Source organism: Anabrus simplex, chromosome 4 (genome assembly GCF_040414725.1).
Source record: "Anabrus simplex isolate iqAnaSimp1 chromosome 4, ASM4041472v1, whole genome shotgun sequence".
Lineage (NCBI taxonomy): Eukaryota > Metazoa > Arthropoda > Insecta > Orthoptera > Tettigoniidae > Anabrus > Anabrus simplex.
The window spans coordinates 447810553-447832613 of record NC_090268.1 but is presented as its reverse complement, the minus strand read 5'-3'; the positions used below and the strand labels follow the sequence as shown (position 1 = coordinate 447832613).

Below are 22061 nucleotides of genomic sequence, written 5' to 3'. Positions count from 1 at the left end.
CTATTTAACCGTCGAAAGGAGCTAAATGAGACCCATTCAACCACGCTTTGCTACCACTTGTTACGGAGTCTTGGTGGATCAAGCCCTACCGTTGATAAGCGCCAACGTCAAGTGACTTGGCAGGACAGCTAGGTAGATCCTCCGGCTATCGGCCTATAAATTCACAGTTGTGCATGCTCGTGGAAAGAAGAATGATGTGGCCGACTGTCTGTCGCATATGTTCGATGGAGTAAATGAGTGTGAGGTCGAGTTCGAGGAGAGCTCTCGTCAGTCTGATAGTGTTGAAAGTATCAATATTTGGCAAAATTACCCTTGGTCCTTCACGGACATTTCTGAGCACCAAAAAGATGACACCGATTGTCAAGAACTGCTGAAAGCCATCGCTAATGGGTCTCTTCTAGACAAGTCGCTTAGAATCAAACGGCGGTGGTTGGTTCGTCGTAACCGTAAAAATGGTAAAGACAAAATTTACGTTCCTCTCAAATTAAGATCCATGATGTTAGACTATTATCATGATTCTTACCTGGGTGCTCATCTAGGTCAATACATAATCTTGCATCGTATCTCTCGTGATGCTTTCTGGTCTAAACTCAAAAAGGAAATGTTAGGGTATGTGAAAAGTTGCGACGTGTATTAACGGTGTAAACCTGCCCAATCCTCTCAAATTGGACTCCACTCCGCTGACGTCGCGTCGTACCCCGGGGAAAAGTTATTTGCCGATTATTTTGGTCCTCTCATGAAATCCAAGAATGGCAACGTTGGAATCCTGTCCGCCGTCGACGCCTTTTCTAAATTTGTATTGTTGTTCCCAGTCCGCACTATAAACTCGAACAGCGCGTCCATGTTTTATCTCTGCATATTTGTATAGTTTATGGGACGGACAATGCGTTTACAATCAGCTGCCGTAAATTTCGTCACCTGAGTTTTGGGTAGCGAGTGAAGCACGTTTTACTGAGCCCCCACTACACCAAACCTTCTCACGTTGATAGATTTCACCGTGATCCGAAATCCTGTCTGAGTGCTTTCCATAGCGCTGATCAGCGCATCCGGAATGATAATTTGGAATTGTTTGTTTTAGCCTTCAACAGTGCTGTACACGAATCTCACCCTAGCGAGAAGCCTTGCTGACCCGCTCCAGTTGAAATGGGGCATTGGGTAACCTGTCCGAGCCATCGACAAACATGAATATTGAGACAAAATGGAAGGAAGCCGTTGCACAATTGGTCAGAGCCCGAGACCGGGTGGCAAAAATCATTCAACCAGGGAAAAAAAAGGTCACCCTGGAAGTTGGAGACCTGGTTGTGGTAAAAATGTCCCCTATAAGCTCGACAGCCAAACAAATCACCGCCAAACTCTGCCATAAATGGTCCAACCACAAGAGAATAGTAAGGTTCCTAGGACCTGTAACTGTAGGATCGGAGGATCTGTCGAGTAAGAGGTTATCGTAGGCTTATGTGTCTTTATTGAAACTGTACCGGGCGGTACACCTCCACGCCGCTAGTTCAAATATTGCGCCAGTTGAAACTCCTATACAGGAGGAAGTCTGAACTTTAAAAAAAACTGTATCAACTGAACAATTTCTCCGAAGATGGCTCTGTGTGAATTTTGGTGTGTTTTTGTTTCTAATTGATCAAGAAGTGTGGACGTTCTCTACCACTTGTCTCTACTAAAAACTATGATTACGCACTCTGGTGCGAAGGAATGAACTTTCTTGAAGAAATTTCGCATTCTTAAGTTTTGTCTTTACTACATTTTGTTCTTTTATTTTTTGGGTTGGCAATATTAATCTTCTGTCCGCCAGTTTTGAACTCAGCCAGTCCCGAATTTCTTTAATTAATTTTTGACCAATAGTGTATGTCTTCTTCGATATGGATATGTAGCTCTAAGCTATCCAATAAAGTTGGGGGGTGTGTCTATTCATTCTTAAAAGGTCTCAAATTTTCCACGAGGGTATAAAAACTGCTGATTTTCTTGTCTCGGGGCCACTTCAGTAACATCTAACTTAGTGTGTGGATATGTAACAGGGGGCGGGAAGCGCCTCTTTCTTTAAGCAGCAGCTCTTCAACAAGGTAATGGCCTTTTAACATCTTTATTTCTCGCTACCTCAGCAGTTTAACCCTAGGGGAGGGTTCGAAACCTTTTAATATGTAACCTACCATTTTTTAATGTAAATTCCTCTTCTGTCTATGTAAAAACTACAAATCTCTTTCACTGTAAAGCGGGGATAGAGAGTGCTTTTCCCTCTCGCACCCTATTTTGAAATTGAGGTGACCACGTTTTTATAACCGTTTCTTCTCTTCCTTAATGTATTAAAGTTTTCTCATACGGGTCACCTCCCTAGCTTGGGACTAGCCCCTGTGTATCAGCCTAGAGCCATTTAGGTTTAAAAAGTGTATTTGGAGTGCAAGTTCACGCCTCCAGTCCTCTCTGCACTTTGGGCCAGTAACTTAACCTCTTGTTTTATTTTCATTGCGAAGGCCCTGTAGTTTGGGTATTAAATACCCCTGTTTCTTTGTGTGCCTTGAGGGCAGATAGAAGTAAAATTCTTTGTGGCCTTTTGATAGGCTTGAACTTTGAGAGCGGGTCTGCTCTTCCCTAAATTTGATTTCTGTGTGCCTCTAGGAGGCTTAACATTGTAATTTGGAGCAAGTGCTCCTTGGTATGATGGGGTTTTCTGCCCCTTTGTTCGATTTGGTACCTTGGTAAAGTCGGGCTAATAGCTCAAGGATTGTGATTGTGGGGCTCGAAGCCCAAATCTTGTAACGAGCTGTAATTTGTTATTTCTTAACTTGTTGATCTGCTACTTGGTACCTGTTATACCTTGTTATTGGTTGATTTTGAAAAGAAAATATAACCTATGTTGAAATTTTAATTCATCGTTCGAACTTGTAGTTAGAGCCATTCCAGCCCGCACCTTTTTTCACCTCTAACTACCACGGATATCTCCGTAACAAGTGGTAGCAGAGCGTGGTTGAACGGGTCTCAATTTAGCCCCTTTTGACGGCTAAACGTTGCTTTTGGTTCGAACTCTAACAATTTTCTCCGTCGCTGGAGTTCTTCGATTTTTCTAAATTTGTAAAGCTCTGCCATCATGCCCGGCCCTGCGATGTCCTCCTTCCCGGCTATATGCGCAACGAGGAATTAATTTATGAATTAACAATTAGAAATTTGCAATCTGGAGGCACGGTTGCAGTAGATACCAACAAGCTTAAAGAGTCCCTTGATTTGCCCATTTCTATTCCCACCTTGGGAGAGAAAGAGATTGACAACGCTCTCCCGACGATCACTGATAATACTACTGAGCTAGCATCTGTAGTTAGCTTTTTTGTAGAAAATGATCCATCACCGAATCAACTTAAACGTGTGCAAGCTAGATTGTTTCATTTTTCTAATAGAGTTAACGATCTGTTGTCTCTAAGGTTGAATGACATTCAAAGGAAGGAAGCTAGTATTGTTCTCGAAAACCTTTCTGATTTGTTCGGTAAGGTTAGCCTCTTGTTAACTGGGACAGTCCCTCCCAAAATCGACCAAACCGCTACGGTAAACGTATTTAGCGAGGAAGACTCTCCTAAAGGAGAAGAAAATTGGAAATCAGTAGGAGTGCAACAAACCTCTTCCCCATTAGCAACGAGTCTGAACGCCGTACCTCTTTGAATAATGCACGTTCTGAATTAGCTTCTTCGCCACATTTGCCTCTACCTACTACGTCACCAGGGTTCAGCAGTTTGCCTCATCCATTAGCAATGTTGCTCAGGGGTATTTCTAAGTTTTCTGTTAACTCTACCAGTGACGTTATTTCATTCTTAAGGTTTTTAGTTGAATTCCAAGTTCATGCCCTTGTTCTTTCTCTTACTCCGTGTCAAATTTTGCAGATCAGTTATCCCTATTGAATTGGGGTTCTATCAGACAAGATATCTAGGGCAATTGCTGAACAGTCATCCATAGAAGACTTCCATGCACATCTGTTAGCTAATTTTATTCCGGCTACGGCCAGGTCATCACTAATTCAGTACTATTACCGTGTACAACGTCTGGATGAAACCCTTGCCGACTTCATCCAAGATATTAAATTCTACACCGGGGTGTTTGCTCTTCACTTCCCTGAAGATCAGATTGTACAGGCCATTGTGGAAGGAATTTCACCGTCTTACAGGTCTAACTAGTGTTTTGCGTCGCGTCCGCAAACTTTTGCAGAGCTCGAAGCGATGGCTGTGTCAACCGAAGGGGTTAGGTATGCAGACACATTACGTGTTGCGAGGGAGCCCCCTCCGTCTTCAGGTAACTTTCGGCCTCCGCCTCGCCGAACCGTCACCACTCGCAAATGTTATGCTTGTGGCTCAGCAGTTCATCTTCGGAACAAGTGTCCCTTGATTAAATCCAATGGGACGAACAAGGGAGCAGGGTCATCCCAAGGCTGTTTTAGATGCGGCGCGTTCTCCCATATTGCAAAAAATTGCCCGAATTCGAAAAGCACCCCTCCTGCTCAACTTCGGAGGCAATTTCCACCAACAATCATAAGTAACTAGTGGCTCCGGCTGAGCCGGCAGATTCATCTTTTCAAGGCTCAGCCCAGGTTAAATCCGACGAAAAATCAGGGAAAAATCTGAACTGTTCTACATTCCCATTTGTATGTCCCAAAGAATGTCTTAGGATTGCGGCGGATACCCCCGCACCTGTTCCATTTCTCAAGATTGAATTGAATAATGAACCTGTAACTGCTCTTTTAGATTCGGGCAGCGTGTGTTCCATTATTTCGGTCGAGTGGTACTCCAAATTGAAAACTGTTTGTAAACTTCCTGATTCTTGTTCGACTTCGGTTCAATATATCTTTCGGCGAACTCATCCCCATTATAAATTTTAGGTTTTCTGTATGTCAAAATTAGAATTGCTAAATTTACTTGGAAGGTTAAACTGTTGGTGGCTAAACACTTGTCTTAACCCATTATTTTGGGAGCGGATTGCATGTCTTTTACTGGTTTAGTGCTCGACATTCAGAGCAAGTCGTGCACGTTCAAATTTGCTGGTAATTGTAAAATTCCCTTATTGAAATGTAGCTCTGTGTCATATTCATCGGTTTCGCCTACCCAGGATGACATGTTGTTAGACCTTAGACATCTACCTGAGGAGCAGGCTGACAGTATTCATAAGTTGTGTCATGTGTTTCCGGATGTTTTCTCCGAGGCTCTTGGTGTTACTGACCTTATCGAATACAAGATTGAGGTGAGTGATTCGATTCCGGTACGATTTCCACCTTATAGGCTGTCTCCACCCAAAATGAAGGCTTTGAAGGACATCATAGATCAGATGTTGAAGGATGGTATTTATTATTTGGCCCGCTAAGTCGGCGTATTCATCGCCTATTTTCCTTGTTCCGAAACCCCAAGGTGGCTTCAGGCCTGTGATTGATTATAGGGCTCTCAATCGGAAGGGGGTGTTACAATCTGTGCCCCTTCCAGACCTTCACTCTTGTTTCTCATGGTTTCGAAAGGCTAAGTACTTTACCATCTTAGATCTTAATCAGGCTTATAATCAGATACGTCTGCCTGAAGAATCTAAACATCTTACAGCGTTTGCCACGGATTGGAACTTGTATGAGTACAACCGCGTGCCTTTCGGGCTCCCCACGGGAGCAGCTGTGCTTACGAGATTGCTGGATAGGGTCTTCTCCGACATCAAATTCGAGTACCTATACCATTATCTTGATGATGTCGTCGTTTTCTCCGAGACCTTTGAAGAACACCTTGATCATCTGAAAGAGGTCCTTAATCGTCTTCGTATGGCAGGGTTAACAGTTAAGCTGTCCAAGATCGCTTTTAAGCCTTCTATGTCATTTCTAGGGCACATTGTGTCGCCCGATGGTGTCTCTGTAGATCATTCTAGAACACAGGCCATCCGTGATTTCAAACCTCCCAAGGACATCAAAGGTATTGCTAGGTTCATTGGTATGGTGAATTTCTTCAGGAAATTTATTCCAAATTTCGCCAATAGAGCGGAACACTTGAACTTACTTCGTAGGAAAGGCGTCAAATTTGAGTGGGGACCTTCTCAACAAGCCGCTTTTGAAGATCTCAAATTAGCTCTGTGTAATGCCCCTGTTCTGGCCATGCCTGATTTCTCGAAGAAATTTATCGTCCAAACCGACGCGTCGTCGTCGGCGGTGGCAGCAGTCCTGGTTCAAGAGACTGAACTAGGGAGGCGACCAATCGCCTCTTCATCTAGGACATTATCGGCCCAAGAATTCAAGTATTCCATCCATGAACTTGAGGGTTTGGCTGTCTTGTTTGCTCTAGAAAAGTTCCGCCTCTATCTGGAACATGTCAAGTTCGACTTGGAGACTGATAACCAAGCCTTAAGCTGAGTCTTAGCTAGGCCGCGTCATACTGGTCGCATAGCCCGCTGGGCCATCGGAATTTCTGCCTTCCAATTTGATGTCAGGCATATAAGAGGAACGGATGGTCTAAGCCGTATGTTTGCCAATGATATAGAGACACCTGAACAGGTTGATAGTTTTTCACCTCCCGAGTCCATACCTCCTGAGGTTAATGCCATTCTAACTGATGCTCCTATGCTCTTTAGGGTTATTGAAAAATATCAACGTGAAGATCCGACGCTGGCCCCTACCATGGAAACCCTTTCTTCAGTGGAACATGTAGTCCCTTATGCATCGAGGAATGGTGTTTTATGTTGCCCGTCGGGGCATGATAAGAAGATGAAAATTGTGGTTCCAGCTGTTCTCGTACCTATGATCTTCAAGTATTACTATGAGACCCCACTAGGGGGGCATTTAGGCATCTTCAAAACCCGTGAAAAGATCCGTGAAATGTTCATTTGGAAGGGTATGGACGGAGAAATCCGTGAATTAGTAAAAGCTTGTAAATCTTGTTGGCTTAGTAAACCCACCGTGTCCACTAAGCAAGGGCTCTTGTCTTCCCACCAAGCGTCGCGCCCCATGGAACTACTCTATATCGACTACGTCGGACCCTTCCCCCAGGCAAAGGGGAACGCCAACAAATTCATTTTGGTGTGTGTAGATGGTTTCACAAGATTTTCATGGTTATTTCCGACTAAGCTGGCTACCGCTCAGTCCACCATTTCTTGTTTAAATTCTATCTTTGCTTCTTTTGGTCCGTGCTAATATATTGTATCTGATAATGCTATAGCCTTTACCTCTAATCTCTTTCGTAAATTCTGTTTTGATCTATCTATCTCACATGTAACAACTTCTGCTTACTATCCTCAACCATCTCTGGCTGAACGGGTCAATCGTAATCTGAGGTCGGCGCTGATTGCCTATCATCACGACGATCATTCCAGGTGGGATACATCCCTGCATTGGTTAGCCTTCGCTTTGAACTCGGCGGTTCACGAATCTCATAAATTCACCCCCGCTTCATTGATATTTCTTTGTGTGCCTTGAGGGCAGATAGAAATAAAATTCGTTGTGGCCTTTTGATAGGCTTGAACTTTGAAAGCGGGTCTGCTCTTCCCTAAATTTGATTTCTGTGTGCCTCTAGGAGGCTTAACATTGTAATTCGGAGCAAGTGCTCCTTGGTATGATGGAGTTTTCTGCCCCTTTGTTCGATTTTGTACCTTGGTAAAGTTGGGCTAATAGCTCAAGGATTGTGATTGTGGGGCTCGAAGCCCAAATCTTGTAACGAACTGTAATTTGTTATTTCTTAATTTCTTGATCTGCTACTTGGTACCTGTTATACCTTGTTATTGGTTCATTTTGAATAGAAAATATAACCTTTGTTGAAATTTTAATTCATTGTTCGAACTTGTAGTTAGACCCATTCCAGCCCGCACCTCCATTCACCTCTAACTACCACGGCTATCTCCGTAACAGAAACGATATCATCAACGGAGCCAGTAAAACTTTATCTATTTTCCATTATATTTTAGTAGTACCATGTGCTTATTTCGCTTGTTGTATAATTACCAGTGTCCTAAAATCCTTTTTCTTCAGGGAAAATAATATAGAGGAAAACAAGGGGAATGGAAAGGAATATAGATGTCATTGGTTGAAGATGAGACGAAACAAGTTGCGAATCCCTTGGAGAGGTGAGGATGTTACGATTAATTACAACCTTCCCTCGGTTACCTGACGCAACTCATGGAAGTATTAAATAAATTGCTTGAAATGGACTGATTGATTCAGCGTGATACTGTTTATGAACGTACAGGGCCTCAGGTAGAGGTGGACTGCATTTTATAGTGCATTGTTATAACAGACTTTTGTATTTATGGGTGTAATATGTGTTTCCCAAGTTTTAGTTAGATTTTAAGTCCTTTAGCTTTTAGCAGTGCGCGCACTTTAGGTTCAAGGATTAGAACCTTGCTTAAAAATGTGCCTCCTCGTCTGATCAAAAAGGACAGACACATTAAAAAAGGGGGCAGTGTGATGATGGGCCATGCATGTTCATAGAAATGATGTTTCCCATATTGCAATGAGCTTGTATTGGCCTCACCTCAATTAACTTAAGTGTTTCCATGATTGTACCAGAGAGGGCAGCTCCGTCGGTCATGCTTGTGGTGAGGTGGTGGTGATTATTGTTTTAAGAGGAAGTACAACTAGGCAACCATCCTCTATATAAGACTAATTAGAGAGAAGAAATGGAAGGGGTCCGACACTTCGAAAAATGAAGGTATCGGCCAAAGAAAGACAAGGGCCGCGAAGGGAATGAAAATGAAAGACTCCCTAGCCCTCGCAAACCTAATTGCGTCGGGGTCGGAGAAGAACAAGAGTTGGCCAAGAGAGGTCGAATAGGATAGGTGAAAGTGAGGAACCTGGTACAAGTAAGTGGAAGCAATGTCAGAAATCAGCTGAGGGCCCCGTGGTCGCCAACCAGCGCTCCAATGTTCTGATCCCCTGGGTCCCCTTTTAGTCGCCTCTTACGACGTAAAAGAAAGGCGGTGGTTGTGTTTTTAGAGGAAGTACAACGGGGAAAACCTCCTCTACTAACATTAATCAGAGGGATAAATCAAAGGCCACAGACCGAAAAGGGCCCCGAAGGGCGTGAAAATGAAGAATTTCTTTTACTTCGCACCGACACAGATAGGATAGGTAAGGGGTAGGAGTGGGAAGAAATCGGCCGTGGCCTTAATTAAAGTACAGCCCCAGCATTTGCCTGGTGTGAAAATGGGAAACTACAGAAAACCATCTTCAGGGCTGCCGACAGTAGGGTTCGTAACTTACTATCTCCCGGATGCAAGCTCAAAGCTGCGCGTCCCTAACCGCACTGCCAACTCGCCCGGTGAGTGTAACTGTAAAACTCCCTTCATAAACTAAATGCCATGGGCGTTGGAAAAAAAAGAGTTGCCCAAGGGAGGTCGTATATCGTAGAAGAAAGTAAGGAGCTTGGCCCAAGTAAATGGAAACACTTCCAGGGCTCAACTAACGGCCTCATAGTCGTCAACCCCCCTCTCAAATTAAGAGGCCCTGGGGTCCTTTCTTTAGTCGCCTCTTATGACAGGCAGCGAATACTGTGGGCATAATTTTACCGTAAAATATATCCTGCGGGACGAAATTCCGACACCTCGTAAACTGCTGGCCTTCGGGCTGGGGCAGCGGTCATTTGGTACGCGCTATCCCTTCGGGGCGGTTGCGTAATGGGGTTTAGTGCCGTACATCACAGTAAGAAGGTATTGGAAAAATATACGCTTCAATTAATGTTCATGTCAACTATGTGCAAGAATAGCTGTTGATTGGTTTCGGCCTACAAAGCGACAGCCTTCCAGATTACGAGGTGCTGTGTGGTTAGCACGTCGAATGGAATCCTCTCGGCTGTTATTCTTGTCTTTCTAGACCGGGGCCTCTACCTCACAGCCAGATAGCTCCTCAATTCTAATCACGTAGGCTGACTGGAGCTCGAATCAACCCTCATATCTCTGACCTGGCCAGTAATCGAACCCGGGGCCTCCTGGTAAGAGGCGACAGTGATCTACCACCACTGTTAATTGCTTCACCTTCACCAAATCAAACATCACTACGCGAAAGGAGCACATCAAGAGGTCAGAAAAGGAAACTAATTGTGGACTCTGTGACTCGTCTGGATAGCGAGAGTGCGCTGTCCAACTAGAAAAATGCGTAGAACGACAGTGGCAAGTACATTGTGCGTGAGTGGTACGGCTCTTTAAATAACTTTTGGGGTGGCAAGTATTGACAATAATGCATTTTATCGCGAGGTTGGTAACATCTTCCTATTAGTGGGTGTCAATGATACTGTCAGTGACAGTAATAGTGGCATATCATGTTACTGGGACGAGATTAATAATTTGGAGGATGTTAGTTCGTCTAGTGATATGCCAGCTAAGGGGAAAACTGTGGTGGTGGTGATTATTGTTTTAACTAGGCAACCATCCTCTATATAACACCAATCAGAGAGAAAAAATGGAAGGGATCCGACACTTCGAAAAATGAAGTTATCGGCACGATGAAGGCTAGGGCCACGAAGGTCGTGAAAATGAAAGTCACCCTAGCCCGAGCGAACCTAATAGCGTCGGGGTCGGAAAAGAACAAGAATTGACCAAGAGAGGTCGGATAGGATAGATGAAAGTGGGGAGCCTGGCACACGTAAGTGGAAGCAATGTTAGGACTCAGCTGAGGGCCCCGTGGTCGCCAACCCACGTTCCAAAGTTCAGAGCCCCTGGGGCATATTTTTGTCGCCTCGAACGACAGGCAGGGGATACCGTGGATGTATTCTACTGCCCCCACCCACAGGGGGATAAGGAGAAAAGCATATTTTTTCATGAAACCTCTTGCGCTTCCAGTATTAAAGGGAAACTGGTATTGACGCCGCGCCAGGCAAGCGCGGTGGATTCTGCCTCGAAGATGAATCCCGATTTGCACGTGTACTTACTGTTTGCATCCCCTATCAAGAACTCGAGCGTATCTCAGTGGATTGGTGCGTCTCAGACATGTGGGCCCGGATCGCTACATCGCAGGGTCTCCGCTTGAAGATCTCACCCTCTGGAAGTTGAGCGGTACCTAGTCACCAGGTCGCAGAGTGGCATGAGCAACTTCGCGGGCGCTGAATCGCTGGAGGGTGTTGCTGCAGGGGTGTTGAACTTCGCTCATGATGGAGTAGGTCATGAGACGGTGACAGCATGTCTAGAGGATCTCCGAACTCAATTTCGAGGTGACAGCTGGGGTCATAATGCTCCAGGCGTCATCATGCGGGTACTCCGACAGGTATGCGGTGTGCGCCAGTTTCGTCTATGACCCCCGAGCGATGCCGGGGATTTACCGTTCACCCACCATCGGCGTTCTACCCGATCCCTTCGCAGAAGTGGAGACTGTACTTCGATGAGAAGGACGCAGACAGGACGATGTCCAAACTGAACGAGAGTTTGTCGATCCACGTGTGGAACAAATTCAGTGTGGCAGAGAACATCACTGTCGGGTCACGGCAACCTTACGCCCAAATTGCGAAAAAAAATTGTCCTAAAGTGTATTCGCACTGTGGTAAAATCTTTTGAAGTGGGCGGCGGTACTTCCGTTCCTCAAACATTGCACATACGTCGTTACGAAGTTGTTCTGTTTTTCAGATTCCTCCACATCTATTCTATGTCGGATCCAGGAATGAGTGTTTGCACATATCAGTGGTGCTACAATGCAGCGCCTATAGACTTCTTCATTTGTTTGTTGTTTTATACAGCTAAGTTTTCTACTCAAGAATTTTCTGGGAGTTTTTATTATTTTATTTTAAGGCAAATAAGAATGTAAAACGCACATTAATATTATTCCGAAAATCTTTATGTTTTGAATTTGGCTGACACTGTCGAATTTTATCTTATAATTCATTGTTAAAATATATCCTTCGGAAATGATGACACAGTGTTGTTGGGAAATAAATGACTCTTCTTACCAGTAGCAGTCTGATCTCGATGCAGTTGGTTTGTTTGTTTCCAGTGCATTAAAACCATTAAAGAGCAAAGCCCTTGTCATTATAGGGAAGATAAATATTCGATATTATACTGAGGAGAAGACGTCAGGCTGAGTGAGTATTAAAGGAAGACGGTTTTATGAGTGTTTAATTGATTTTTAATACTGCAAGTTTTTTCTTTATTATGTCACTTTCTTGTAATTTCAAATTGTATTCATTTCTCCGATACAACACACTAAAATTAAAATATTAACACATACATGTGGCACGACAGAAACATTAACTGAATTATAGTACATTTTTCAGCCTTACTCTCTTTCCTATTTAGTATGTTAACTAGCTGATGTACGCGTGTTTTGCTACGGAATTCTAGGTTAGATAGTCTATACGCTGTGAGTAAGATTTTATTAAATTTCATAGCTCTTAACGTTACCCCAGAAAAGCGACGGGGATGTCACCATATATCTTTTCTCTTCTGAAGACTGAGTTAGGAAATTTTCATTGTAATGATAGGAGTTCTCAATCACTATCACGCTCCACCTGCTTTTTCTACATCCTCAGAGGTTTTTCCAACTGATGTCACACTGCACATTCTAATGAGCGCCTCAGAGTAGGGATCGAATAGCTGGGCTAGTGTGTTACTTACCAGCAGTATCAGAAAATATACGAACCAGAGGAATGGCATGCTACTTCCCGCCAGTATTCAGGCAGGCTGTTATACTCTGGTACTCTGTACACAGCAGTAATACCATTTATCGGCAGGAGAATAGACAAAGTACATTACAACAAACAGTGGTCAAAGTAATGTTATTGTTGATCTGTTTTATGAGCTTTGAGTATCGTAGGCTTACACAGTTAGTTTTCCTCCGACTGTAAAATACCACTCTTATCATAGTGGGTACGGTTAAACTGAATGAAATATAAATTATCACAAATTGTATTCTTTAAAAACTTTGTTATGCAGTACTGCTCGATAGGGCCAATAACATAGGCATTAAAAAATAATTTTAAACGGTTTCCCCTAAACTACCATTTCATCAAGTTGAATATAGTTATTTGTGGCCTATACTGTAGTTTCTTATTCCCCGACTCTATACACCGACTTTCTTTAAATTCTGTGTACCCATTTTCTCGTGGCTCGGCGATGATATGGACTTAGGAATATCTCTGTTATCATAGCCGGTGCGGTAAAAATGTATGAGACATAAATGATAGGTTTCTGCGCCCTACTTCCCAGTGGTGGTGATTATTGTTTTTGGTAACCATCCTCTATGTAACACTAATCAGAGGGAAAAATAGAAGGGATCGGACACTTCGAAAAATGAAGATGTCGGTCAAAGAAAGACAACGGCGTGAAAATGAAAGACTCCCTAGCCCTCGCAAAAATAATAGCGTCGGGGTCGGAAAAGAACAAGAGTTGACCAAGGGAGGTCGGATAGGATAGATGAAAGTGAGGAGCCTGGCATAACACGCGTCTGGTGAATCTGCAGTCTCGGTATCTTCATAGCTTCCAGTGTCTTACAATACAGTTGAGAAATTGTTATTGTTGATAACATCAGTGTTGGGACACTGAACGTTGGCACACGTGACCTAAGCCTTCCGTGTTTTTAGTGTGGCCGGTAACCGTCAGTTCTTCAATGTAATAAATCCTAGTGATTTGAAATTAATGCACAATTTAGTTACTGATGATAATCTTGACGAAGAGCAACATAATGAATAGGACAGTGATACTGACGCTGAAGATATTTCGGCTGAGCGCAGAGAAGACAACTCCGATACGAACGAAAGTGGAGCGGGGACATCCTGTTTTATGCAGGGAAGGATGAAAACACAAAATGGGGTAAGCACCCTGAATCATATCGTAGGAAGAAAACACCCCCACGTCACGTGAGTGGGGAAATTGTTTGCAACTGACGAAATGTTACACATCAATATATATAGAACACGTAAAAGGACATTTTCAAAGGGAAAGAGATGCGAAAGTGACTGATACTGTAATATAGGCATTCTTAAGACTTGTACATTTGCTTGTACTTTACATGCCAACAAAGTAATGCTGGAGAACATGTGGGGCACGGACGGCAATTGAGTGGAAAAATTCCGACTTTTTTATGAATTTGAGGCGTTTTAAATTTTTGCTTCGTTGCCTTCGTTTTGACAACAGGGTTACAAGGGAGAAGCGTAAGAATGTGGACAACTGAGCAGCTATCCGGGAAGTATTTCAATCAATTGGTGACAACTGTAGGCCTAAAAACTATTCCCTTGGGGCGTTCGTAACAATAGATGAAAAGCTTCAAGCCTTTCGTGGAAGATGCCGGTTTAAACAGTATATCGCATCAAAACCAGCCTCCTCCTGTGGGTGGGGACGGTAGAATAACACCCGCGGTGTCCCCTGCCTGTCGTAAGAGACGACTAAAAGCGGTCCCAGGGGCTCTGCACTTTGGAGGGTGGTTTGGTGATCATGGGGCCCTTAGCTGAGTCCTGGCATTGCTTCCACTTACTTGTGCCAGGCTCCTCACTTTCATCTATCCTATCTGACCTCCCTTGGTCAACTCTTGTTCTCTTCCGACCCCGACGCTAGGGAGGGCTAGGGAGTCTTTCCTTTTCACGCCCTTCGAAAGCCTCCGTGGCCCTGGTCTTCCTATGGCCGATATCTTCATCTTTCGAAGTGTCGGACCCCTTCCATTTCTTTTTCCCCTGATTAGTGTTATATAGAGAATGGTTGCCCATCAAAACCAGCCAAATACGGGATAAAAATATATGCCCTAGTTGATGCAAAACCTTTCTATTGGCATAATTTGGAAATTTACCCAGGGAAACAGCCAGAGGGGTCCGTTCATTTCAGTAATAACCCACGTCGCCCCCTAAATGCCGCGCGACTTATAGTGTCGAAATTAAAGCCTGACCGACGCAGGGTTAAGAAATTAATTTTAAACGGCTTCCCCTAAACTACCATTTAATATAGATGAATAAATTTATTTGTGGCCTATACTGTAGTTTCTTATTCCCCCACTCTACACACCGACTTTCTTTAAATTCTGTGTACCCATTTTTTCGTGGCTCGGCGATAATATGGACTTAGGGATATCTCTGTTATCATAGCCGGTACGGTAAAAATGTATGAGACATAAATGATCGAAACATTCATTTCTGTATAACTTTAGTTTTGTAGTATTTATCGATAGGACACCACTAATAAATATTTGAGGATTACATTTTAGGCCTTACCCTAAACTACCATTTCACTTCACGTGAATAGTATGATTTATAGCTTAGAGTTTAGCGACACATTTTTCGACTTTACATACTGATTCTCATTAAATTCTATTCAGCCATTTCCTCGTAATGCGTGTACATACAGACAGACAGACAGACAGACAGAAATGACGGAAATTTAAAAAGTGCATTTCGTTGTGACTGTGGGCACGTCCGATAGGAAAATACCATTCTCTTAAAATTCTGAGGAATGTACAGATAAAATTCTTACTGTATATATATATATATATATTTATTGTAATTGACACTGGTATTTCAGTTACAGCATAACCCAGTAAAAGCTAATTTAACAAATAAAATACCAGCACATACTTATGGAATGTCAGAAATATAATAACTTGCATTCATCTATGAATTAATATACACTTTACACTTCCAGGCTTGTTAATGCAAAAAATTGAGCATTGTGAGTATGTAGACAAATTTCTAGGAACATCACATTCCACATAGTTTAAATTTAATTTCTTTTATTCATATTTCAATATATACTTCTGAATTATGTTAATATTTACAATTCTTTATCGACTACCACTGCTATGACAAAAAGGCAGTTATATTAAAATATTCCTGGTCAGTATCTCTTACTTTCCTGGCATCCTGTGCAGACCGTTGCCTCCCTACCCTCTGTAATCCTACAATATTGTCATTCCTCCATCCGCAGCAACAACTGGACACCCTTCTTCGTCTTCCCTCTCTTCTAGTTGCCCTACATATCATTCATAACCTGCAGCTAATAAAAAATTGTGCAGTGCACAGGCAGATACGTTATTATTTCAACTGTCTACACAGGAAGCTCCATTTTTTCAGTAAAATTCTAAATCTCTTCCACAATACGCCAAATGCATTTTCTGATGTACGCCTAGCCCCGCTCAAGTGATAAATAATTTCTGTTACTGAGTGAAATTTGCTTTATAAGGTTTCATGATGTGTTCTTGTAAAGGGAAAACATCATCTGCAACTGCCACACAGGGAACTATGACAGTGCTCCCTAGTAATTGTTTTGACGAAGGGACGCTGGCTAAATTTTTGTCCATTATTGTATGACGTAATGCACTATCTCTCAACACACCACCATCACTTATTCGTCCATTTCATCCTACACCTACATACAGAAATGTATATCCTGCATCAACCCAATGAACTCGGATGACGAGGGACGCCCGACTGCGAGCACATGGACTACAACTCGGATGACGAGGCACGCCCGACTGCGAGCACATGGACTACAACTCAGATGACGAGGCACTCCCGACTGCGAGCACATGGACTACAACTCGGATGGCGAGGCACACCCGACTGCGAGCACATGGACTACATCTCGGATGACGAGGCACGCCCGACTGCGAGCACATGGACTACATCTCGGATGACGAGGCAGCCCGACTGCGAGCACATGGACTACATCTCGGATGGCGAGGCACGCCCGACTGCGAGCACATGGACTACATCTCGGATGACGAGGCACACCCGACTGCGAGCACATGGACTACATCTCGGATGGCGAGGCACACCCGACTGCGAGCACATGGACTACATCTCAGATGACGAGGCAGCCCGACTGCGAGCACATGGACTACATCTCGGATGACGAGGCACGCCAACCTGCTAGCACATGGACTACATCCCGGATGACGAGGCACACCCGACTGCGAGCACATGGACTACAACTCAGATGACGAGGCACACCCGACTGCGAGCACATGGACTACATCTCGGATGACGAGGCACGCCAACCTGCTAGCACATGGACTACATCCCGGATGACGAGGCACTCCCGCCAGCGAGCACGGCCACAGGTTCATCTGAATCCCCCGTGTTTTCAGACCATATGACTCTTTACTTTCGGTAATTGCTACAGAGACAAATAATTATGCTCAGGGCCAACTTACAGATGAGAACAGACGAAAAGCGAAAACATAACGAGAATTGGCTTAACAGAATAGAGGTCGGAAATAAAGGCGTACTTTGCTTTGTGCATTCTGGTGTCCAAGTTTGGGAAACCGCGTATACAGTTATCTTTTCAGAAACAATGAGCAGCGAACGATTTCTCCCCATTTCTTGTTTCTTACACTTCACTGATGACGTTTCTGGTGATGCTAGTGACGAACTGAGGAACATTAGGATAATAATTTCGTACTTCTCGGACACATTTTCTTCGCTGTTTGAACATTGCCTTACACGAATCTATCATGAAATTTTGTGGTAGGCGGCCGTACATGCAATGCAATCGCTAGATTTGGCATAAAGATATGCAAAAAGAGGCTACTGCAACAACTTTTATATATATACAGGAAATTATATGATTGACCCTTCCTAACCTGCAAGCACTAATATTCTTTTGAGCATGTGTAGACATTTGTCCAACGAAGGTCCCACTCTATACCTTGACAACGGGCACATAACTCCAGACCTTTGTAAAAGGGTTAATGAAAAACAAACACATATTGTAGGAACTGTCAGGCCCAACAGAAAAATCATGCCGCCTGATATTTCATCAACAGTACTACAAAGAGGTGAGTACCAAACGCTACTCTTTCAAAGTCGAGGCGCAGGAATCCCTACTACACAGATTTCCGTGTGGCCGTAGAGACACAGTTACTTCGATTACTTGCCTGATTACAAGGTCAGGGCACGACCTTCACCTTCAACCCACTTAAGCTGCAAGCTAGGAACCGGGCTCATTTTCCCATGCACATCGCTGCTACAGGAGAAAGGAACAATTCCTCTATGCGATGTTTTGTGTGCTCAAAACAGAAGAAAAGAAGTGGGACAAGGTGGCAATGCACGAAGTGCGAAATTCCACTACATCTCCCTGATTGCTTTGTAATCTATCAGACAAAACATCATATAACGTAAGTATATGTATTCATTCACCTACCGACACAATTTAAGGTTAATATCTTGTGTACCGGGAGGTACACCTCTAAGCCGTACATTTAAATGTTGCGCCTAATAGAACTCCTCTACCGGAGAAACAGTGAACTTGAAACTAGTCCTACTTAAACCTTTACTCAGAAGTAATTTGACGTAATTTTCTTATTGTGACGTTTCATGTACTGTATGAAATTCTACGTGTTTTGTTTACCAGTCATTGAGAAGTTTGGACTTTCTTCAACAGAGGTCACTGCTAAAAAACTATGATCATGCACCCTGGTGCGAAATGGTGAACTTTCATTGAAGGAAGTTTTGTATTCATAAGTTTTTTTTACTAAATTATTTTCATTCGTTTTTGGGTTGGCAACATTGATCTTTTCTTTCCGCCAGTTTTGAATCCAACCAATCAAGAATTTCTGTAATTAATTTTGTACCAATCGCCATCCTCTTCATCGATTTTCAGTGTAACTTTTGTATTGTCCAATAAAATTGAGAGGGTGTGGCTGCTTTATTCGTGAAAGGTCTCGAACGTTCCCCGAGGTTTTATAAACTATGGATTTTCACGTCCCTTGGCCATTTGATCAACATCTAAGTGTGCGTGTGTCAAGCAGGAGGCGCCTCTTTCATCAGGCAGCAGTTTTTCACTAAGGTAATGGCCTATTAACATCTTTATTTCTTGCTAGCTCTGCGGTTTAACCCGAGGGGGAGGTCCGAAACCGTAACTATGTAATCTACTTCTCTGAAAATGTAATTTCTGCCAGTTTATGCCATTTCTTCATAAACACTTTAACTGTAAATTGGGGATAGAGAGTGATGTACCCTCTCGAGCTCCACTTCATATTGGTTTAAGGTGACTACGATTTGTAACTGGTTTTCTTCCTTTCCGTAAAGTCTTAATTTATTCTAATACGAGTCACCATAGCCCCTGTTTCTTCGGCCTAGTGCCCTTTAGGTTTTAAGAATGCATATTTAGGAGTGCAAGTACACGCCTCCATTCATTTTGTGTTCGGGCCATTTATCTTTTACACGAAGGCCCTGTAAGTTGGGTACGAGGTACCCCTGTATCAGTTTGTAAGCTGGGCCATGGAAGGCCAAAAGGTGTAAGATATTTGTGGCGTTGCCCTGAATAGGCGTGAAAACTGAGAGCCTGTTAGCTCTTTTTCAAAGTAAGATTGCTGAATGCCTTTTGAAGGCTTGCTGCTGTGAGTTGGGAACCAGCGCTCATTGTATTGAGGGATTTCTGCCGTGATATAAATTTGTACTCATTTGTAATTTTGAGCTGGTAACTCAAAAATTGTAAAACTAGGGGCTTGTAGCCCAAGAGCGTGACAATTCTGAAATCTTAGACCTTTCTACGTCTTGTTTTTAAATTGCTATTTCTTACTTAGAATTTGTTAACTTGTTGCTTTTTGAAAATATAACCTTCCATTTCAGTTTAAATTCTTTCTTGACATAGTAGTTAGACCCATTCACCGCGGCACCTTCTTTCACCTCTGCTGGTCCACGGGTAACCCAGTAACACCTTGTATAGTTCTTTTTTTTGGGCAGCATATTTTTCGCAGTGCTGCACAAACATCTTCTCCACTGGCATTTAAATCTGAATCAGTGTTACACATAGTGGTATTTAAATGAGAGGCCAGCAAGTGCAAGTAACACTATGCTATTTCCTCCTTTGTATTTAAATAGTACGAAACCGTACACCCTGGTGGCCTAAATTCAGCATATTTTCCACCTAGAGCACCAAGGCAGTCGGGAAAGTTCCTCATTTCTCCATACTTCTTGGATATTTGTGCCATTATCTGTTGATGGCATTTAAAAAAATAGGTCTCCGTATAAGTCCCACTGCAGAGTATAAATATAATAATGGAGCCTATAAACTCAACAAATAATGCTACTAACCATAGCATCAAACATTTATTCGAATCGCAGTTTAAATAAAACAGAAATTGTTTTGGAAAAATGTTTTAGATGTTGCAGAAATTAGGCCTATAGCAGGCCACAGTAGCAATAAACTGACAAAAAATATAGATAATATAGCACATATCCAAGATATCAGTTTGTAAGCTGGTTGTAGTAAGGGGTTATAGTAAGGATGAAAAGGAGAGTGCATGTAAGTCTCTGGTAAGACCCCAACTAGAGTATGGTTCCAGTGTATGGGACCCTCACCAGGATTACCTGATTCAAGAACTGGAAAAAATCCAAAGAAAAGCAGCTCGATTTGTTCTGGGTGATTTCCGACAAAAGAGTAGCGTTACAAAAATGTTGCAATGTTTTGGTTGGGAAGAGTTGAGAATTGAGAGAAAGAAGAAGAGCTGCTCGTCTAAGTGGTATGTTCCGAACTGTCAGCGGAGAGATGGCGTGGAATGACATTAGTAGACGAATTAGTATGAATGGCGATTATAAAAGTAGGAAAGATCACAATATGAAGATAAAGTTGGAATTCAAGAGGACAAACTGGGGCAAATATTCATTTATAGGAAGGGGAGTTAGGGATTGGAATAACTTACCAAGGGAGATGTTCAATAAATTTCCAATTTCTTTGAAATCATTTAGGAAAAGGCTAGGAAAGCAACAGGTAGGGAATCTGCCACCTGGGCGACTGCCCTAAATGCAGATCAGTACTGATTGATTGATTGATTGATTGATTGATTGATATTGTAATTACTAAGCACGCTGGCCTCTACCAACATAATGTGAGAATAATTAAATCTGTAGGGAAACCTCTAGGTATTCATCCTTCAGGATTTCTTATATAGCTTTATATTTTCTGGAATTATTGTTGAAATAGCACTCCCTGAAATCCTGAAAGAATACATCAATTTTTTGTAGCTTTCTCCATTTGCCAGGAAGCTCAATGTCAGCACTAATCTGTTGAAAGGGGAAATAGTATTATTATTTAGGTTTCAGGTTATGTCGGCCTATAAGCTCTAGTGTGTTTTAAATAAGAACCGTGTACCATTCATCTACGTACCTCCATGATGCTGAAATACTTTCCCGTATGTTGATGTTCTTCTTTATGATTCGGGGTTCTACCAAATTTAAAAGCTTTGCGAACAGTACATTTTTTGTAGGATTCTGAGTCTTCAAGTCGTAGCTCGTTACTTAATAAGCTGTGCAGTTCACTACCATCTTCATTACGCCTTTGAATTCCTGATCGAGTCCGCCATCTTCTATTGTACCATCGTAATGTTCTTCTGCTGCGACGTCAAGTAATTACGGCAATAATAAGTGCAGCTGCAGCGGCTATTGTACTCTTATCTTCGGCGTCAAAAATAACTTGCCACGGGAGTGGTAAGCGTGTGTGTCTATATCACCGCCTATACTGCCTGCTCTATGCGAGGCTTTTTGCGAATAGACCACGACAAAATTTCTCCGCTAGATGGCAGGCATAGACGCATATAGTTCTTAACGCATTATTATGACAGCCTACAAAACACTACGTAGTAAAGTCATACGTTCACTGAAGCTCGTAAATTACAGTAATTTTAATCAATAACATAAAATAACGGTAATATTACCTGTATGAAGTCGTAGTTAGCCACTTCAAGTCGCAATTTAAAGACTTACCTGGACGAAGGCTTGGAGTAATACACCGGGCGGCTAACATTTTGTGTCCTTGCCAACGCAATATCAGTTAATACAAGTCTTACGAACTTGGTGAGGATAATATTGTTCCGAGGTATCTGTGGAACAGCAAAGGTGAAAGAAGGTGCGGGCTGGAATGGGTCTAACTACAAGGCCGAAATATGAATTAAAATTTCATTAAAGGTTATATTTCCGATAACAGCAAAACTAAACAATTTTCACATAGAATTCCAAGTTTTAACAAACAACAAGTCAACAAATCGGGTAGAAGACCAGAAAAAGCCAACAATTTAACAATCTGGGCTTCGAGCCCCAAGTTCTACAATTTCTGCGCTCTCAGCTCACAAACACATATTTTAGAAAAGGACAGAAATTCCCTAAATACCTGGTGCACTTACTCCCAATTTTTAACCTCAAGCCTCCCAGAGGCGCTTTTCAAAC

At 42.7% G+C, this 22061-nt stretch overlaps 1 pseudogene; it reads left to right on the top strand.

Moving 5' to 3' along the window:
* Positions 1-217: 217 nt before the first annotated feature.
* On the top strand, positions 218-11478 carry LOC137500517 (lactosylceramide 4-alpha-galactosyltransferase-like; annotated as a pseudogene).
* Positions 11479-22061: the final 10583 nt, after the last annotated feature.